Source organism: Sciurus carolinensis, unplaced genomic scaffold (assembly GCF_902686445.1).
Source record: "Sciurus carolinensis unplaced genomic scaffold, mSciCar1.2, whole genome shotgun sequence".
In the NCBI taxonomy this organism is placed as follows: Eukaryota; Metazoa; Chordata; class Mammalia; order Rodentia; family Sciuridae; genus Sciurus; species Sciurus carolinensis.
In genome coordinates this window covers 1,007,828-1,030,160 of record NW_025920155.1, presented here as the reverse complement: position 1 = coordinate 1,030,160, position 22,333 = coordinate 1,007,828, and positions in this window count along the sequence as shown.

Sequence of the window (22,333 nt, the reverse complement as noted above, 5' to 3'; positions counted from 1 at the left end):
ACATTTGCAAATCAAAAGCGAGGTTTGAAATTTAAAAGGAAATGAATAGTGGTGTTGCTGTAATATTAAAGTAGAAGTTTAGAACCAGTAAAGAAATAGCCACAATTCTAAACTTGAAATGTTTTCTCCCTTTTTTGTTGTTTCTTTTTTGCTCTCCCAAGTGTTGAAATTAAAGAAAAACATTCCATAGTTTCTACATTTTTAAATGGCCAGGGCCTCTAAAGGATGCTGTGAGGTATGCATTAATGGACTTACCTTAGATGCAGTGGAGATCAAGAGATTTTGAGTTATTATGCAGGAATATATAAAAATTCAGGACAGATTTTCTGACAGCTATAATTATTTAATTCTCTTAGAATTATCCCTCTCTACCCCCAAATCTCCTCTTGCCAAAATTATCCAGATAATTCAGGAAATAGTAGGAAGGTTAGAATCTGAACCATCTCAAAAGCTAAACTGACCAGAGACTCATCCAACTCTCCATTTCACTTGCCATGAGGGGACTGGACTTTCGTGTTTCCATGTGTGCTAGTTAAGTTTAATCTGGCAGGAAAATTGTCTTCAGACAAAACAGAACTTGAACTTCAGAAGTTCATTGCTCCTCATCCTAGTTGCACACGTAAACACAAGTTGGCTTGGCTGAGTTGCAACAAGCACCAGTTATGTTAAATGCTGATATTTTAGCAACTCAAGATGGAGTGTTGGCATTGTCCATCCTCCCTCTGATCACAGAGACAAAAAATCAAACAGATATTCAAAGGCCACTCTCAGAGGTTCTCAACTTTATTAAATAGAGTCTATTTTACAACTGCATTCTCGAGCTTAACAAGGAAATCAAACAATTCCAAGAGAGCAAGGCAAAAACCATCATCAAACTTGTTTAAAATGGCCTGCCAGATACAGACATTTTAATGGTTGAATAATGAGGTGGAAAATATCAGACTTAAAAAAATAAATAAACAAAAACCTAGGTGTTTAAACATACAAAAGTTATTAAACCACTTATTTTTGAAATAATTTGAGTTAATCAAATGGCTGTAATTGGGAATAGTCGGTTAACAAGTAATTCCTTTTCCTGACTTTGAAGAACAATGAATTTGGGATGGATCCAAATTTGTAAAAAGCAGTCATGATTTTATATTCAATTATCTAATGGAAAGATCGCTGTAGTTTTGTGTTAGTTTGCTGACACTGTATTTCATAGACATTGCACCCTTGGAGAAATAATTTAATCAAAAGTTAGATTCAGTTATTCATTGATTAAGTATGGAATTCATTAATTTTAGGAATAGCAAGACAACAGAACTATTGATTATAAAACACCATTTTAGGAAGAAAAACTGACTTGTTTAGCTATCTTTGCACTGATCACTCTCTGTGGCGAACGTAATCCTTTGTTTCTATTACTGGAGTGAACGCAGTGTTTGTGGTGGCAGAGGGTGGGGGTGCGACACTATGTATAGGTCTGAAATGGGAGAGCAAAGCAAATGGACAAATTGCAAGTTAAATACTTTGGGGGTAGGGGATGTATTTTTACAGTTATCAATTATTGTCATTACAAGTAATAAATAATGCTAAATAAAACATGTAGCTAAATGGGCATCAAAGCCCATTTACATACATAGAAGACAAGAAAAGCTTTTTTTTCTCCTATGCTGCAGACTGCAGGCATTTTCCTCTGCCTCTGTCAAGTGTAATTCTTTCTTGATGAATGACAAGGCAGGATAATAGGCTGTGGTCACCATGACAACCAGGCAGCAGCACTGTGTGCCTAGCATTTTTCATCTGAAAATGAAACCGGAAGCAAAGAAAAGCTGAAAATGTAACTAACAGATTAACTGATACAAAAAAGAAAAAAGGAAAGGAAGAAAAAAAGGAACAAGGCAAGTTAGATTACAAGCAATTAAAATTACAGTACCTAGTCTCTCCCTCTCTCTCTCTCTCCCTGCCTCTCTCTTTCCCTCTCTTACACATGCACCAACTAGATGTTTTTAAATATTGTTTGATAAACATGAAACAATTATGGTTTATCTTTGTTTTCCAAAATGCCTCTTTTCTTTTTAAAACCTAGAAAGAAACTGATTTTTTAAAAAGAGATATTTAATTCCATTCAACACTACAATTTATGAAACTTTATGCATTGTGTTTGCGCTGGGATTTCTAAATTCCTTTCCCCTCTAGTACCCATCCCTGAACTATCCAGAGACCAAAGGCTTAATGTGCAACAGTTTTATCTGGGGGAAGGGCTGGGTGAGGTGGAGAGGGAAAAGAGACTTGGAACTGAAAAATAAGAGGACAATTTTATGTTAACACTCCTCAATTCTATAGACACCTTCCTCTGTATTTACTAAGTAGAGTTGCTTTTCTGTTGAGCTAAAGGAGAACTGCAGCTCTGTTTTGCTGTATCCCCATTCCTAAGCATAAAAAGTTTCCTGAATCGCCATTCAGAATGTTTTATTCTGCCTATGTAATTTCCTCTCATTAACTTGATCTCAAAACTTTTATTGCAGTTTTACTTGGAGATGTTGTCTGTCTCTACTAAAAATAAATAAAAAGAAAACACAGACATAAAGGAGTTTTTGAGAGCAATGGTCCCTTTTCATTGGATATTTGGTTGAGCACAAGAACATTGAGCTAGAAGTTGGAGGACAAATGTACTGTCAGGGACTCAGCCTTGCAATTTCAGGCCAGAAGCACAGGAAAAGAGCAAACCAACACACTTGAGTTAGAATCTTATTTCTATCCCTTTAATAATATGATAATAAATATCAATACCTATTGTACGTGACCCAGAGAGTTTTTAACCTCTTTGAACTTCAGTATCTGTCATCTCTAAAATGTAAAGATTTTAGTACTTCATGGGAGTGAGAGACTTCATGAGATCATCTGTTGAAAATGTCTGGTATACAGTAGGAGTCAGTTAAATATTCTTCCTTCTTGTAATCCAAATATTCAGTTTTCTCATCTGTGCAGTAGAAATGCCTGTATAGTATATGTGTGTATGTGTGTGAGGGTGTGTACGAAAGAGAAAGAATAAAGAGAATAAGCATATATAACCACCAATTTCAGAAGGATGCAGCTCCAGTAAGTTCCCCTGTGTCAAGTGCTTTGGAAGTATGCCGTGCTTATGGAAAGGGAATATAGCATCACCCAAAGAGCAATTCCTTTCCAGGAGATTCTTAAGGAAAGGTATCTGATTCCCACCTTCCCTGAGGCAGAGGAAAGGACTACACAGTGAAGAGTTCCCATCTCAGGAAGTTCTTCATGGACAAGAAGATTGAAAATGTAGAAAGAGGCCCTCAGAGCAAGTCCACCAAGTCAGCAAGAGCTTGGGGTACCTGGTGCTGACACGTGTCTAGTACGTGTCAGCACAGAGCACTCCCAGTTTTTCCCTTGCATGCCCAGTGGTTGATTGGCCACCCACAACAAGGCCTAATAAATCCTTCTTTTGTCCCCATTTCTCCTAACACACACAAATGCAAAGTAAACATTTGGATCAAACCTTTTAATGTGCTTTGTACTGTTTTATTTGAAAAGATCAGGTCTGATATTTGAGAGGAAGAGTCCATCTGGCTGGGCTGAGCTCAAGAAGGCTCAGACAAATTCTAAACAAGACCAGGGCACAAAGTCCTCTCTCGCCCACAGCCTGCCACTGCCATCCCCAAAGCATCATCCCATGCTAGCCAGGCTTTCTTGACCATTCACGAAAAGGGAGGGTTAGTATACTGAAATTGACCTTCTCAACAGCTTTTCTAGAATTTTCTAGCATATATATTGCAAATTACTACTGCTAGTTCTGTCTAAGCTTCTACTTGCCTAAAACCATACCTGTTCATATTTTCAAAGTTTCGAACAGTAGATATCACAGTACTTTACATAACACTAAAACCCTCAGTTGTTCAAATAAACTCCTAAGTAACTTCTAGTAAAAAAAGATGGAAGGAAGGACATAATTGCTTCATTAAATGTGATATACACATTTCTAAAACAAACCATTGAAGTTTGCGTTTTTTGCCACTTTTGGAATACAAAGAAGGAACATGTTGATTGTATTTCCTCCATCTCATACTTTATCATACTTGATGTTATCATTTATACAGTTATGTGTTCTAGCTGCTTTGTGCACTCTTTACAGATAGGCCTATGGCCATCCTCAGTACCTAACCACATGCTTGACTCATAGTAGGCACTTCATAAATATTTGTTAACCAAATGGATGAGCTTTGAAGGCAGACACATGTATATTTGTCCTCTAGTTCTATTAATCTCTGGTTGTGAACATGGGCAACTTCACTTTTCTGAGTGAGTTTAATTTCTCTTCTGTAAAATGGAAGGAAAATTTTTCACTTAATTTTCCTGGCTCCTAAAGAACACGCATGTTTGTAATGCATAGTGCCTGGCCTAACACAGAAGATACACAACACTGATTAGTTTTCCCATTTTAAGTTCAATTTCTTTCTATGAGTTTTAGTGAATTGCTTGCCACTCCAAGAGATTTTTCCTGATAGTCTTTGGAAACCTATGCAATGCTGATAGAGAAGCTAGAAATTTATAATATGTTCATTCCCTTGACAATCATTATGTGAACGTCTTTCAAAGACCATACTGTTGTAAGTACAGAAAAGCAAGTGTCTTTTGTGATTAACTAGAACAAGAAGGCTGGATGTGACTGGAAAGATCAGCATGGGAAGTGAATATAGAACCCTGGGTTGCAGAGGGTGAGGAATCAGACATTAAGAGCCCAGCAATAGAGTTGTTAATCAAGGAATGACCATCTGTGTTGGAGCAACTCATGAACAAATCACAGACAACAACATCAGTGCACACAGCATTAGCTGAGTTAAAAAATGGAACTAACATTTGAATGACATTAACTTTTTTTACTTTTGTATTTTTATTTATTTTATTTTTTTAAAATTTGTATTTGTTGGACAACATTCCTTGAGCACTTACTGTGTGTGGTACCATGAATAGGTGGATTCACATATGGATCTCCCTTAACTTAGGAAGCAGTAGCTCAGTGGTAAAACTCAGGCTCCAGAGTATAGTTTCCATCCTATGGACTCTTCTGCTTAATGACTGCATGAAGAAGCACGTTACTTCAATTCTCTTACCACAGTTTCCTCACCTGTGAAAGAGTGGTGTCAACAGTAACTCTCTCACAAAATGTTTGTGGTCACCAAGTGATTCCATGCATATAAAATCACTTAGAACTGCACATGTACATGAAGAGGACTCAGTCGGTTTTAACTGTTGGGGTTTGATCTGTACTTACTCATTCTTTCTAAAGTTGATAGAGTTGGTGAATTTATGACAGAAAACAGCAGGGTTTGAAAATCAGTTTTGCCTCTTATAAGCCTCATTCTCCTCATCTGAAAATAGAAGTCAGAGGACCTGGCTCAAAAGATGTGTTAGAAACTGTCCCTTGATTTAAAGAGAACAAGATCAAGTGCTAATAGTGACCAGGAAAATGTTAAGCCAAGTTTCAAACTGCAGGTAATGAGTATCAGGGAAAGTGGACCACTGACCCTAGACCAAGGCAGTAGGGGTCAGAGATCCGTTCTCTTGGGCACTAAGAAATAAGGACCTAAATATCTGTGATAGACATCTCCAAGATTGACAGAGAAGACAACCTTGAGACACAAGGATGCCAAGTGAATCTTCAAATGTGTAATTCAAGTGAGCTCACATTCTCTCAGGCCTCCACTGATTGTGCTGTCTAAGAGAAAAAAGTCTAGATTTATGCAACCTGCATCCTAGTTCTTCCTGATCCTACTTTCAGTCCAGTTTCAGCACCATCTCCCTTTCAAGGTTGCTAAGGTATTGGTTCTTTCCTCTCCATGCACATAGACATCTAGTATCTCACTTTTTTCTCTCTTAGAATAATATTTCTTTTCCAATGATATTCCACCTGCTTAGGTTCTACATAACCTTCAAGTCTTGGCCACAAGCTTCCTCTGTGGAGTTTTCCAGTCTTCCAGGCAGTAAGTGACCTCCAGCTTTCTTGGAGACATAACTGTTTCTGCTTTGAATTAGAATCACACACATATTGCCTTCTCTCCTCTAAAGAACAAGTTCCTTCAATGGGCAGGACTTTGTTTGCTTAAAGTGGACTTAAACACAATAGTCATGCAATATATATTTGTTGTTTCACAATTGTATGGAATCAATGAATGAACGAGGGGAGGAAAAGATAAATATATTCATCCCTTACCTGTAGCCAGGTTGGGTTTTATAATAAAGACAAACCTGATCATAAAAGTTAGCATTAGTAATGAAAAGTGTGAATGAGCCCTTACCAATGCCTATTATGAACCAGGAATGAACCAAGAGGCAGTGAGGCATTGGCAAGTGAAACACACGCCTCTGTCCTCCCTGGGCTCACAGTGCCATGGAAGGGGCATGCATTTATCAAATCAGTGCCCAAATATATAATTACCAACCATGAATTGTATAAAGAGAGACATTACAACAAGTTACGAGAACACAAAGGGACAAAGGGAGGTCACGGAAGACTTTCGTGAAGAATCAATGTTTCTATTCAGATTTGAAATGATGATAGCAGCTGTTCATGGGCAGAGTAGTGGCTTGATGGCAGGGGATGGAGTAGAATGGCCATTAGAGGCATTTTACCCTGCAATCAGTTTCTAGGGCTGTGTGAGGGTGAGAAGTGGTCTAACATCCGTGCTAATAATTCCAAGTATATGTTGAAAACAAAGTAGTCAGACAGCAAGAAAATGGTCCAACAGAGAACATGAGAAAGGAGGAGAGAGATAAGGGGGAACAATAGCTCAGTTAATAAATAATAAACTGGAAATATGCATAGAAATAAGTGTAAAGTCAAAAAATGAGGGAATGATGAGTATATCATTTATCTGCATCCTCAATATAGCAAATAAATCCTATAACCTATACATATCTTTTCTTTGCAGTTAAACTTTCAGCATATAGAAGTTATTAAAAGAATATTCTACCCTGACCTTACATGACAAATCATGATATCATGTCCTGGAACAATGTGATGACATTGCCTGTTGCAAGCATGGGGTGATAGAAGTAAAAAAGAAGAGATTGCATTGGGTCAGTGTCACCATGTCTTTAACTCTGGCTAGAAATCTATTAAAAATGTCATTGAACTTGTAAAAAAATAATTGGGATAACTGAAGTTTTCACTGGGAGAAGGAGAAGGCAGATAGAGCTGTAGAGATCTCTAGCACTTCTCAGTAGACCCAGAAGAACTGTGAGATGCTGTGTGAATGATTCCATTTCCACAGGGAGCTGTTGGTGACATGGCGTACTTGGACTCTGAGAGACTTCAGGTATGTTTCAAATAAATAGCCTCCCCATGTGGATTGAATGATCTCATCTAGCTTTGTTGGCAAGACCATAATGGAGACACCTATGGGTCAGAGAACTCCTGTTTCTGGGTACATGCACATTTAAATTGCAGTGAACTTGGACTTGCAGGCAGGTGGAAGAAACAATAGGATACTAAGAGTCCAGATGATGGAGAACAAATAATGGAGAAAGTAGAAGCTGTGAATACAAAGGTAAGCCTCCTCTGCTGAACAGTTTTTCCCAGATAAATGGTGGTCGGTAACATGAATAAAAGTGATTTATCCTGAGTTTCTCCCTTCACCCCTCCAATTCTGCAGTGGTGTCAAAAAAATCTATCATGGGAGAATCCTTCTCTGAGCTGTTAAGTCTTTTCAGTCTGTAAGGTTCCTTTATTAAAGCTCTAATGCCCATGGGAGGAACCCGCCTTATTAAATAATACCTTAAAGAAGGATTAACCTAACAGTTATTCTCTAAAAGGTAGACAGAGTAAGCCTGCGACCCTAAAGGGAGGAGACATGTGAGAGCTGAGGTTGGGTACAGAGTGGGAGAATGCCAGAGAAAATTCCACCAGCTTCAGAAAGCAGGGCTCCATCAGGGCTTCGACTGTGCAAGAGCCTCTGTTGGCTTCCATAAATAGCACCTGGCCTAACATAAAGTTGCTATATGTGCAAATATTGTATTCACAGAGGAGTCACTTGCATCAATTATACACATATTTGAGGTATTTGTTCTTTAGTATTCATGGAACTTCATGTGGTCAGATACTTGCCTGGTTGCAAGAATAAGTGATTAAAACCTACATACAAAATGAAGAGCATATAGAGAACTTCTCAATCCTGCACAATTGCCTCAGCCTGTGCACGGGCATTGCAAATTGTCACATCAGAACTCAGCAAAGCCTCTTTCTCAAACTGGTCACATGCCCAAATGCTATTACTTGGAACTGGATAAAACTTTTAAAGTTCTTAATGCAACTTTATAAACAACCACAACAACAAAACCTCAGTTCACACAGTGAATTTTACTTACTCAAAGTCATCAGCTAAGAGTAAGACTCTTTGTTGCAAAACAGTCTGGAAAATGCAAGATGGGGAGTAGGGCTGAAAATGGAAACAAGTGATGCAAAAAAAGGTAAATGTGACTGACTAAGAAAGAACAGAATTTGGGTTTTGTGTGACTTTAAAAAAAAAATGTTCAAAACAACTTCTCAAATTTTTCTTGGCTCTGTTTCAAAGACATGTGGGGTTAACCTGGCCATACATGTGAGAGATTGGCTCTTTCCAGACCTCTTCTCTCAAAGGTCTGAAGAAGGTCCCAGATTAGCACTTAACTCAATTAGTATGTGTGCTGGGGTTGTGCTTTTGAAAAGAATTGAAAAACTCAAACTGGGAAGATAATTCTTTCACTGACTCTACTAAAAGCTGATGTGGACTTGATGTTCTTGAGGCCAAAAATTCAATCCCTATATAACCCTATTATTTTCTACTCCACCAACCTCTCTATGCGCTGTGATTTCAGAGAGTCCACACTAAGCCCAGGTAGCCAGAGGTTTGTGCCATTGTTTAAGGAGATCACAAGTGGAACCAGGCACATCTTTGACATATGTAATCAGCTAAATGTGTGTTAGGCCAACCTCTTGCTCGGTAAAGCAATGAACATCTTACTTAAGCTGAAGGACTGCCTTAGGGACTGACACATAGCTCAGAGGATGTGATATTTTCCCCTTTGCTAGTGCTTCCTCTGCAAATACGCTTTTAATGTACTTGACATAGTTATCCACAAGAACAGATGGAATAGGATCACAGGTAACTCACCTTTCCACATAATCGGAGAGCCATTTCTATTTGACTTTGGGACAGTGTTCACCATTCCTACACAAGCCCACCACACTCATTATTAATGTTTTGCTTAATCTAAAACCTGCTTTTACTAAATAAGGTTGTTGGAAGGCACATGCTAAGGGTTTGTGTGACCTTGTAATAAGCATCTAGATCTTTGTCTGCCTCACCAAGTTCCAGTCTTGGTGGAGACTAGTTTTTGTTTCATGCATTCATTTTTCCATTTGATAACTATAGTAATATTATTGAATGGTTGAATAATGAATTCACTGTGATCATTCTATGTAGTTCATTCTGTTTAGGAGATAAGACATGTTCTTCATCTAAAAGTTACACAGATAGGAGCTAGGGGAATAGCTCCATGGTAGAGCATGTTGAGCAACTTTGAAGTCCTGGGTTTTATTCTCAGCAACATACACACACACACACACACACAGAGAGGGGGAGAGAGAGAGAGAGAGAGAGAGAGAGAGAGAGAGAGAGAGAGAGAGAGAGAGACCTAAAACTAGTCCCACTTAAGTTTCAATAGTATAGCTAAGAAAATTGGGGGCACTGGGAAGTTAATTGATTTCTCTTTAAAATAAAAGTGGGAACTGCTATTAAAGAAAGGTGAATTAGACATGTCATCTTAGTCTGTTTCGTGCTACTATTTTAGAATACCTGAGACTAGCAATCTGTAAAGAATAGAGATGCATTTTTTATAGCTCTGGAGGTGTGGAAGTCCAAGTTCGAGGGCTCACAACTGGAGAGGACCTTCTTGTTGTGTGATAATATGGCAGAAGGCATCACATGATGTGAGACAGCAAGAGGGGGTGAACTTCACCTTCACAACACACAATAGTGTCATGATAACAATAATCAGAACTAAATCACTTCTTAAATGTCCTACCTCTCAAATCAATTACACTGGGGATTACATTTAAAACAATAAACTTTGGGGGACACATTCAAATATTAGCATATGTAGACTACATATTGTGTGATACCACTTATATTTATTTGTATAAAATATCCAAAATAAATAACTCAATGGTGATATAAAAATAAATTAATGGTTACCTAAAGGTGATGAATAGGGGGAATGAAGTGTAACCATTAATTGGTGCAGGGTTTCTGCCACCTCCTCCTGCTCCTCCTCTTCCTCCCCTTTCTTTTTCTCCTCTTCCACCTTCTTCTTCAGTGTGTGTGTGTGTGTGTGTGTGTGTGTGTACACATGCCCATTGCTGCTGGGGACAGAACCCAGGCCTTCAAGCCTGCTAGGCGAGTGCCTTACCACTGAGCCACACACCCAGGGTTTCCTTATGGAATTATAAAAATGCTCTAAAATTTATTGTGATGATAGATACACAACTAAAATCACTTTAAATGGGCGGAGTGAATTAGAACTCAATAAAACTGTGATTCTTTAAAAAAAACAAAAGAACAAGAGCTAGTTCATAGAACAGATTACTTTCCAATAGAACATGAGCAAGGCTTCAAGAAAAATGTAATATTAAAGCTGATACATTTGACCTTATGGAAATTGATTAAACAAAATGATGTACCCCATTTATGTACAATGAATCAAAATGCAGTCTGTAAAAAATCTTAAAAAAATAAGTTTTAAAAAATAATATTTTGGACAAGGAGAATAACAGGACTAAAGCAAAGAGGTAGGGAATTATGAGATGCTTCCAGGGAACATTATGTTGTTCAATTCAGTCATGGATGGAATCATGTTAAAAAAAGACCTTGAATTCCAGATGGAAGCACCAGACTTTGGGCCATACAGGATGATGGGTAACTGCTCTGGACTGAGCTTAATTTATATGCCAAACATAGAAAAGACCAGAAGGAAAGAGTTTGGGAAAAAGGAGAACTGTTAGAAAGTTCTGCAGTGTCTCAGTTCATTGATATAAATGCACAGGGAGCAATCAGAGCAGTAGTTACTGACTATAAATTCTGGGGTTGTAAGAACTATGGATTTGTTTCTTTTCTTTTTTAAAATTCATTTTAATCAGTTATACATGATAGTAGAATGCATTTTGACACATTACACATAAATGGAGTATAACTTCTCATTCTTCTGATTGTACATGATGTAGATTTACACCAGCCATGTAAACATATATGTACACAGGGTAAAAATGTCCGATTCATTCTTCTGTCCTTCTTACCCCCATATTACCTCCCCTCTTGTCACTTCCCTCTGTCTAATCCAAATTAACTCTATTCTTCCCTAGAGACCCCCCACCCTCATTGTGAATTAGCATCTGCATATCAGAGAAAACATTTGAACTTTGGGTCTTTGGGATAGGCTTATTTTGCTTAGCATAATATTCTCCAGTTCAATTCGCTTACCAGCAAATAACATAATTTCATTCTTCTTTAAGACTGAGTAATATTCCACATTTTCTTCAACCATTCACCTGTTGAAGGGTACCTGGATTGGTCCCATTGTTTAACTATTATGAATTGAGCTGCTATAAACATTGATGTGGCTGCATCACTGTAGTATGCTGATTTTAAGTCCTTTGAGTATAAACCGAGGAGTGGAATAGCTGTGTCAAGTGCTGATTCCATTCCAAGTTTTCTGTTCCATATTGCTTTCCAGAGTAGTTGCACTAATTTAAGTCCCACCAGCAATACATGAGCTTACCTTCTTCCACACATCTTCACCAATGCTTATTGATGTTCATATTGATAATTGCCAATCTGTCTAGACTGAGATGAAATCTCAACATAATTTTTATTTGTTTTTCTCTAATTGCTAGAGATGTTGAACATTTTTTCATATATTTGTTGATCAATTATATTTCTTTTTCTGTAAAGTATCTGTTCAGTTACTTAGCCCATTTATTGATTGGGTTATTTGTTTTTTGGTATCAAGTTTTTTGGAGTTTTTTATATGGTTTATTTCTTATTTATAGTTATCCTAAATAAATTTGTGTTAACTTAATAAATGATACTGTTAGGTAGGTGAAGAAATCCAAGGTGATGCTTCAGGTGTGAGAGATGGCAGCCCCATGACCTGAAAGGGAATGAGGCAAGGTAACGAGGTAAGAGAGGAGTGGCACACATGAAGGTAGCTCTGGCATTGCAGACACCCACACAGTTGGACATGGTGCTTTAACTGCAGAGAAAGATCATGAATTAGTCCTAAGAACACATGAGTCAAACCAATGGGGTTGAGTGTTGATGGCACTGGAATAAGTGAATTGGAAAGAGCATAGAAGAAAAAATAGATTGCAATTAAACAAAGAAAATCCCCTTTGGAAAAGGGAAGGAAGAAGATATGTCTGATGTCAGTACAGGATCAAAGATGTCAAACTTAGGCAGGACAGGCAGATGGGCACACAGTTACATCACTGGAGAATAGATTCTCTGGGGAAGGGTCCAAGGATTTCCCAGAGGGGAAGGAGAACTTGACTCAGGACCAGCTGGATTCTTGGCATACATGATGGGAAAGGATTTCAGCACATGCCAAATGGAGGCATAGACAGAAGTTTATTTAGGAAAGTAGATACATATTCAAAAGGGAATGAGGTAAGATGAAATCTTAGAGTTGTTTTATTTGCATTTCTCTAATTACTAGAGATGTTGAACACTTTTTCATATATTTATTAATTGCCTGTGTGTCTTCTTCTGTAAAGTGTCTGTCCAGGTCCTTGGTCCGCTTATTTATTGGGTTCTTTGTATTTTTTTTTGTAAAGTTTTGTAAGTTCTTTATAAACTTGGGAGATAAGTGCTCTATGTGAAGTACATGTGGAAAAGATTTTCTTCCACTCTGTAGGCTCTCTCTTCACATTCTTAATTGTATCCTTTGCTGAGAAAAAGCTTTTTATTTTGAGTCCATCCCATTTATTGATTCTTGCTTTGATTTCTTGTACTTTGGGAGTCTTATTGAGGAAGTCTGATCCTAAGCCAACATGAATATTTGGGCTACTTTATCTTCTATTAGGTGCAGGGTATCTGGTCTAATTCCTATGTCTTTGATCCTTTTTGAGTTGAGTTTTGTGCAGGGTGAGAGGTAGAGGTTTAATTTCTTTTTACTGCATATGGATTTCCAGTTTTGCCTGCACTATTTGTTGAACAGGCTATCTTTTCTCCATTGTATGTTTTTGGCTGCTTTGTCTAGTATGAGGTGACTATTTACGTGGTTTTGTCTCTGTGTCTTCTATTCTGTACCATTGGTCTGCCTATCTATTTTGGTGTCAATACCAAGCTGTTTTTGTTACAATTGCTCTGCAGTATAGTTTAATATCTGATATTGTGATACCTCCTGTTTCACTTTTTCTATTCAGGATTGTTTTGGCTATTCGAGGTCTCTTGTTCTTCCAGATGAAGTTCATGATTGCTTTCTCTATTTCTATGAGGAATGTCATTGGGATTTTAATTGGAATTGCACTGAATCTGTATAGTGCCTTTGGTACAATGGCCATTTTGACAACGTTAATTCTGCCTATCCAAGAACATGGGAGGTCTTTCCATCTTCTAAGGTTTTCTTCAATTTCTTTCTTTAATGTTCTGTAGTTTTCATTGTACAGGTCTTTCACCTCTTTCGTTAGATTAATTCCCAAGTTGGTTTTTTTTTGTTTTTTGTTTTGATGCTACTGTGAAAGGAGTGGTTTTCCTAATTTCTCTTTCAGAGGATTCATCACTTATGAATAGAAATGCATTAGACTTATGCGTATTGATTTTATATCCTGCTACTTTGCTGAATTCATTTATTAGTTCTACAAGTTTTCTAGTGGAGTTTTTTGGATCTTCTAAATATAGGATCATGTCATCAGCAAATAGTGACAGATTTTGTTCTTCTTTTCCTCTTTGTATCCCTTTAATTTCTTTGGTCTAATTTCTCTGGCAAGTGTTTCAAGGACGATGTTGAATAGAAGTGATGAAAGAGGGCATCCCTGTCTTGTTCCAGTTTTTAGAGGAAATGCTTTCAGTTTTTCTCCATTAAGAATGATGTTGGCTGTGGACTTAGCATAGATAACCTTTACAATGTTGAGCTATGTTCCCACTATTCCTATTTTTACTAGTGTTTTAAGCAGAAGGGGTGCTGTATTTTATCAAATGCTTTCTCAGCATCAATTGAAATAATCATGTGATCCTTAACTTTAAGTCTATTCATGTGGTGAATTACATTTATTGATTTCTGGATGTTGAACCAACTTTGCATCCCTGGGATAAACCCCATTTGATCATGGCGCACTAATTTTGTAATATATTTTTGTGTGCGATTTACCAGTATTTTGTTAAGGATTTTTGCATCTATGTTCATCAGGGATATTGGTCTAAAATTTTCTTTCTTTGATGTTTCTTTGTCTGACTTTGGTATAAAAGTGATATAGCCTCATACCTCTTACTCCAATTAGAATGGCTTTTATCAAGAACACAAACAATAATAGATGTTGGAATGGATGTGGGGGGCACACTTTTACATTGCTGGTGGAGTTGCAAATTGGTGCAGCCACTCTGGAAAGCAGTATGGAGAATCCTAAGAAAACGTGGAATGGACCCAGCTTTTGACCCAGTTATCCCACTCCTCAGCCTATACCCAAAGGGCTGAAAAACAGTAAACTACAGTAACACAGACACATCAATGTTTATAGCAACTCAGTTCACAATAGCTAGATTGTGGAACCAACCTAGATGCCCTTCAACAGATGAATGGATAAAGAAACTCTGGTATATATACACAATGGAATACTATTCAGGCATAAAGAAGAATAATATTATGGCATTTGCAAATAAATGGATGGAATTAGAGAATATCTTTCTAAGTGAATTAAGCCAAGTCCAAAAAACCAAAGACTGAATGTTTCCCTGATAAGTGGAGAATGATATATAATGGGGGTGGGGTGAGGAATGAGAGTATAATGGGGGAACTTTAGAATATGTAGAAGAAAATGAGAGGGAGGGGGTATGAAAAATAGTGGAATGAGACAGAAGTCATTGCCCTATGTATGTGTATGATTACACGAATGGTATGAATCTACATTGTGTCCAACCATAGAAATGAAATTATGTACGCCATTTGTGTACAATGAATCAAGATGCAGTAAAAAATTAAAAGCTAAATAAAAATAATTGTTAAAAAAGAGAATGAGGGCAATCTCAAGAGACATGTGTTTGGGGGTAAAGGAAGGAATGAACACACATTCAAGGGAGAATGCAGGCTATATCCAGAGGGAAATAAATAACCCATTGTTGTGGGGTGTTAATATTTATAGCAGACCTATGCTAATGGCTGGACTAGAGGTGGAGCCTGGGCAGAATTACACAGATTTGCACAAGTTTTTCTGTGCTTTAGAATTTCCCTCATTTTGTAAGGATAAAGAAAAAAGGCAAGTTGTTCAAGCATTACAACTATTCCTGAGTGCATTCAGCCTTCTGATGGCTCACAGATGTGAGACTCAGTGTAACTTTGAGACTCAGTGTACCTTTCTTTTATCCTATACCCCTCTCTCTGTTGCACTTATATTCCAGAAGGAAAAGCACTTGGTCAAGAACAAGGTTGGGAGTTGGCAGAAGAGTAGCAGTCAGGGAATATTCAATGCATGATCAGTTTGATTTCCCAGGTAACCATACCAGGTCACCAAAAATTAATCTGTCTTCATAAAAGTAGACCTTTCTTAAGATAAGGCAAGTTGTAAATAAATGCACATCTAAATTCTGCACTTTTGGTGTCTTCTCTGCATGTAGGTGTTGATGAATACTGTTCAAGAAAAAAGGAAAGGAGCACCAGCATTTGTAAGCAGGATGTACTGGGAAGGTTGTTTCATTATCATTGTTGTTTTTAAACTTAAAGCAGCAATTGGAGATGAGCTCCATCACCTACATTTATAGATGCAGAAAGTGAACCTCCAGCTAAGATCACCAAAGGGGTGGGAACGTATTTGGTGCTCTTTCATTTCCCCCCATTAATGAACTCAAGTCCATTTGCTCACCACTCATAAAAGGCCCAATGAATTGAGGACAAATCATCAGGGCAAGGATAAAAATCTATTTGGTAAGCTAGCAAAACTGAGAAGATGATGGACTAGCATCCTGAAAACCCCTCTTAACACAGGATTTAAGTACCTTTTATCTTTAGGTAAAGGGAAAAGAAGAGGGACTTATGTTAGGAAATGATTGATAAAATTGAATGGATCGTTTGGCAGATGATCATGGCATCCTCAGTAGTGAAAGGAGAGGAGAGAGTCAGAGAAGTCAACTTTGGGCTGCTGGTTTAAATGATTAACAAGGGCTATGTGCTCATAGACTTTGACTAGTAAAGGAGAGGACCTGAAGGTCAAGGGACTGTTTTCTCTGAACCATAAGCCTGGCTACACCCCATTCCCTGACAATTGTGGATTCTCTGCCAGTCTAAGGAGGGAGGAGCCAGATCCATGGAAGTGCTGGCTTCTGCTTGAGAACTGTGGGAGCCCACAGATGTGGCCCCTGGGAGGTCATAGAAAGAAAGGAGTGGTCTGCTTACTGCCATGCATTCCTCCAAACAGCCTTGAGTTTCCACCTCAAGAAAGCTGAAATTTGCAGAGCAGTCAAGGCCACAGTTGAGTGATCACTGTACAATGAAAGGTGATTCTTCATCAGGCAAATAGCAACAGGGCTTTTTCCTACACAGTCAGACCCTTTCAGGAATGACTGCAATGTACCACACCAAAAGGAAAACCTCCCAATGTGCCTTCTACCAGCTGAAGGTCATTCAGCACAGAGGTAATATGAGCCTCTGTGATTGTCATACCCAGGGTACACCACCCTTTTTCTTGGAATGTAATTTCTGTGCCTACTGTCCCTTGCTCAGGTCTTTGGGCTTCTGACTCTCTGCTGGAGCTTAAAGGTAAGAATATGGCTTAAAAGAAATGCTGTACTTATCTCATTATATTTTTTCATCTTTTGCCATGTAGGTGTTACTGTATAGGTTAAGTCAAGGCAGCAAAGGTCCTAAGGAAACTGAAAAAAATAGCATAAAATATGTGTAACAGACACCAGCATAACTATGTTAGATCTGGAAATTCAGGTAATAACCCTCCAAAACTTTCTCCTTGCAATACCATCTCTCTCCTCTACCAGTGCTTATGCAGCCAAGCAAGGGATCTGAAGTAAGGTGAAAAGGGCTTGAAATTTCTCCCCTGGCAGGTCCCTTTGCTTCTCAGCATGACCCAGCTGTCTCCACATTCCTGCTAAACCTCCTTTCCTGAGCTTCAGTCTGGTTGCATCATGCCCTGTGAAGGCCTCCAACACGGTCAGACAGTGGGCAAGATAGCACATTAGACAGCCCCACCTTTAACTTCCCTAGTCCTCAGAGAAGCATTGTTCTCACCACACTGCATACTGTGGCCTGTTGAGCTCCAGGTGCACTTCCATATACAGCTGCTGATTTAGGATGGGGTTATATCTTGATAAGTTCACCATGAGTTGAAAATATCATAGATTAAAATTCATTGATACAACCTAACCTACCAACCATCCTACCTCAGCAACATAGCACACTGTAGAGCATCAGTTGTGATCATGGGCCTAGCTGGGGGTTGGGGCTCTTTGCCATTGTCCAGCATCTTGAGAGGATTTTATCACATACTCTAACCCTGGGAAATGATTCAAATTCTAAATTCAAAGTAGGATTTCCACTGAATGTATATGGTTATTTCCTCCTTATAAAGTCATAATTTGTCAGTTGAATTCAGCTCACGTGCTGTCTTGGGCACACCTTGGCCCTCAGCAGCTGCCTCACTACAATGTCAGCAGCAGGGTTGGATGATATGCTGACTGAATGACTCTCAAATCATGCCCTGACCAGAGCTCTAAACCCACCTATATACCTGCCCAAGGGTTCCAGATGTAGAGGACCCACAGGTAGCTCAGAGCCCACCCTCAACTTGAACCTAGCCCATGCAAAGTCTGCTCACCTCCAGTGCTCCCATTTGCAGCAGGTAGACTCTCTGACTCCCCAGTTCACAAGCGTGACTTTCCCTGACCTCCCCTCCACCTCACATCAATCAGTAAGTACTATGGACTCTACCTCCCAAAGATCTCTTAAGTCCACTCATGTCTCCCTGTCCCATTGCCACACCACTAAGCAAGGACATGACCACTGTACTAGTCAGCTTTTTCGCTGCTGTGACTAAATGACTCAATCAGTACAACTGTAGAGGAGGAAAGGTTTATTTGAGGGCTCACAATTTCAGAGGTCTTAGTCCATAGAAGGCCTGCTCCATTTTTTGGGACTCCAGGTGAGGAGAAGAGCATGGCATAGGGAAGCAACTCACATCATCAGGAAGCAAAGAGAGACAGTCTCCACTCTCCTGATGCAAAATATATACCCCAAAGTCATGCCCCAATTCCAATCTCCTCTAGCCACACCCTACCACTTCAATTAATCCCACTAGGGATTAATTCACTGATTGGATTAAGACTTCTACAATCCAATCATTTCTGCTCTGAACCTTTCTGCATTATCTCACATGTGAGCTTTTTGGGAACACCTCACAATGTTATGGTTTAGCATAACAACCACCAACCCTGTCTGAATTATGGCAGAACTCTCCCACTGGGCTCCATTTCAATCCTTCCAGTAGGTCACCCAGAGTAACCTTTCTAAAGTACAGTGTGTCACCTTGGGCAGTCTCCAGATTCACCCTGTTTGGTGACCTCCTATTGCCCTTAGGATAGAAAGCATACCCTGAATTGTCCTTGATAAAATTTGAATGTGGTGTGTGCCTTCATCCCCAAACTCATGTAGGTGTTTGATCTCCAAAGTATTGTTTTAATAATTAATATTATCAATAATATTAATTATTTTCACCTTTTAAATAAAGGGTGGAAACTTTATCTTACTATAGTGTTTAGAGGTAGAATCTTGGGAAGTGATCAGATTAGTTTAGGTCATTAAGATGGAGTCCCCAGTCAAATTTCAGTGGCTTTATAAGAAGAGGTAGAGAGACCACACAGAGAAATACACATATACTTCCTCTGTGATATGTTACAGCCTGAGTTGACCCTTATAAGAACCTGTTCAACATTGTCTGGACTTCCAGCCTCCAGAACTGTAAGCTAAACGAACCTATTTTCTTTATACAGTAACCTGCCTTAGATATTTAATAATAACACGAGCTGACTAATACAGCCCTCATCTGCTTCTCTGTCTGAATATGCCAGTCCCTTCCCATGATACTATCCAGATTTCTATTCTGAATTCTCTCTATATAAGTATATATGTGTATATATAGATATTATATATACATATTTACTAGATTAATGCACAGTTTAATACATGACTAAAAGTAAACATCCTTGTATCTGCCACCCAGGACAGAATATATGAAAACTTGTTGACTTAAAAAGAAGCCACCATTTGCTCTGTCCCTACCTCTTTAGAAGTAGCCACTGTCTTAACACTTAGGATAATCACTTCCTTTCTTTAAAGTTCTTTTTGTTTACTTTTTTATTATTGTTCTCCTCTTTTTTTTTTTCCTTTTCTGCAATACTGGAGAGTAAACCTGCCGTCTCCTGCGTACTAGGCAAGCACTATACCACTAAGCTATGTACTCTCTCCCTTCTTTAGTTTCTTCATAGTCTAATCCCCTAAGTGAACATCCCTGTACATGTCTCTTATTTAATATGTTCTATTAGCTTGTTTTTTAATCTAATGACTCCTCTTTATCTTTTTTTTCAAATACCTTGCAATTTATTTGAAGTATGTGCATTATTGTCCTGTGGGCTTTCATGTGGTTTGCATTTTCAATTGATTTATTTTTAATTGGTGTATTATAATTATACATAAAAGTAAAATTCATTTTGATATATTCATATGTGCACATGACAGAGTTGGGCTAATTTCATTCTGTTATTCCTCCCCTTTGCCATCCCTCTTCCCCTCTCCTAATTCTCCTTCCCTACTCCACTGTTCTCCCTTCTATTTTCCTGAGATTCCCCCCCTTTTTAATTGCTTATTTCTTTCTAGATTTTGCATGTAAGAGAAAACATTTGACCTTTGACTTTGTGAGTCTGGCTTATTTCCCTCAGCTAGATGTTCTCCAGTTCCATCCACTTGCCAGCAAATGACATAATTTCATTTTTATTTATGGTTAAGTAAAATTAAATTGCATGTATGTAAGTATGTGTGTGTATAGAGATAGATAGATAGATAGATAAATGATAGATAGATCACATTTTCTTTATCCAATCTGTTGTTGATAGGCACCTGGAATTATTCCATAACTTGGTTATTGTAAATTGTGATGCTAAAATATTGGTATGGATGCATGGCTATAATATGCTGATCTTACTTATTTTGAATAAAAACCCAGGAGTAGGATAGTTTGGTCATGGAGTGGGTTCTTTCCTATTCTTTTGAGGAATCTCCATATTTATTTCCAAAGTGGTTGTACTAATTTACAGTCCCATCTAAAATGTATAACTATACATTTTTCCTCACAAACTCACCAGCATGCATTATTTATATTTTTGATGATTATCATTCTAATTGGAGTGAGACAAAATCTCACTGTAATTTAAATTGCATTTCCCTGTTTGCTAAGGCTATTGAATTTTTTTTCCATATAGCTGTTGGTCATTTGTATTTCTTCTTTTGAGGATATCTTTTAATTAATTTTTAATCTGTCTATTGATTGGGTTGTTTGATTTCTCTTTTGGTGTTTTTTGAGGTCTCTCTGTATTCTGCATAATAAACTCCTGTTGAAAGAATAACTAGCAAAGATTTTCTCCTGTAGGTGCTCTCTTCATGTTCTTAATTGTTTCCTTTGCTGTGCTGAGGTTTCTTCAATTTGAAGCAATGCCACTTATTGATTCCTGGTTTTATATCTTAGTCTACATTTTTATTTCATTGTTGTGATATATTTTACCATGAATTTCCTTTAAACCAATAATTGCTTACTGATTTGAGTTCAATGTTTTTGGAAGGAACACTTCATAAGTCATATGTTTTCCACTGAGAGGCATACACTGTCCAGTTGTCTTTCATTTCATGATGTAAACATAGTCTCTATTCTCCAGGACTTGTCTCTCTGGGAATGGAAGGCAATGTGAAAGCTTGGCCTGGCCAAGCTGGGCTCCCAGTGTCCTGAGTGACTGAGCCAGCTTCTTTTATTCAATTTCCAACAATCATTTACTATTACATTTTCTGTAAGGACCCTTTCATCTCTAAAGTTCTGTCATTTATACTATGCAAGAATTAATATAAACTCATTTATACAGGCAGTCAGTCCAGCACATGACAAATTAAAGTGTTTGATAAATGCTGGGCTTTGACTATTATCATTTTATTAGTAGCAGTATTAATAAATACCTTCTGAAATCCCCAGAGTCATTTATTCTTCAGTAATAGTGACCCACTCCTCCTGTCCTCCCCCTTTTGTGTATTTAAAAGTCTTCTTTTCAATACAACTTCTTTCAAAATAACAACAAATGCAAAAATGGGCAAAGACTTTGAAAAGACATTTCTACAAATTAATAACTAACCCATGAGAATATGTTCAATATCATTAATCATTAGGGATATGCAAATCAAAACCACAATGAGATATAACCTCACCCTCATCAGGGTAACTATTTTTAAAAATCCAGAAAATATTAAGGGTTGGTGACAGTTCAGAGAAATTGGAGCATGTTTACTGCAAGTGAGAATATGAAATGATGGATCCACTGTTGAAAATGGTATAATCGTTTTTCCCCAAGTTAAACATATAATCCAGCAATTTCATTTCTGGGTATATACGCCAAAGTATGAACAGTGGGAATTCAAAGAGATATTTATGTACCCATCTTCAGAGCAGCATCAATCACAATCACGAAAAGTGGAAACAATCCAAGCATCCATGGATGAATGAATGGATAATCAAAACACAGAGTATCATTCAGCTTCAAAAAGGAGGGAATTCCTGTAACATTTCACAACTAAGTTAATCTTGAAACCATTAAGCTAAGTTAAGTCATTCACAAAAAGACAAATACTGATTGATTTTACTTAAGTAATACAACTAGTGTTTGTGGAAACAAACACTGTGAAGGTTGCCAGTGATTGAGGAATGGGGAATGAAGAGTTAGTGATTAATGGGCTTGGATTTTCCATTTAGGAAAAAGAAAACATTCTATAGGTAGGTAGCAGTGATGGGTGCACAACAATGTGAATGTAATTAGTGCCACTAAATTAT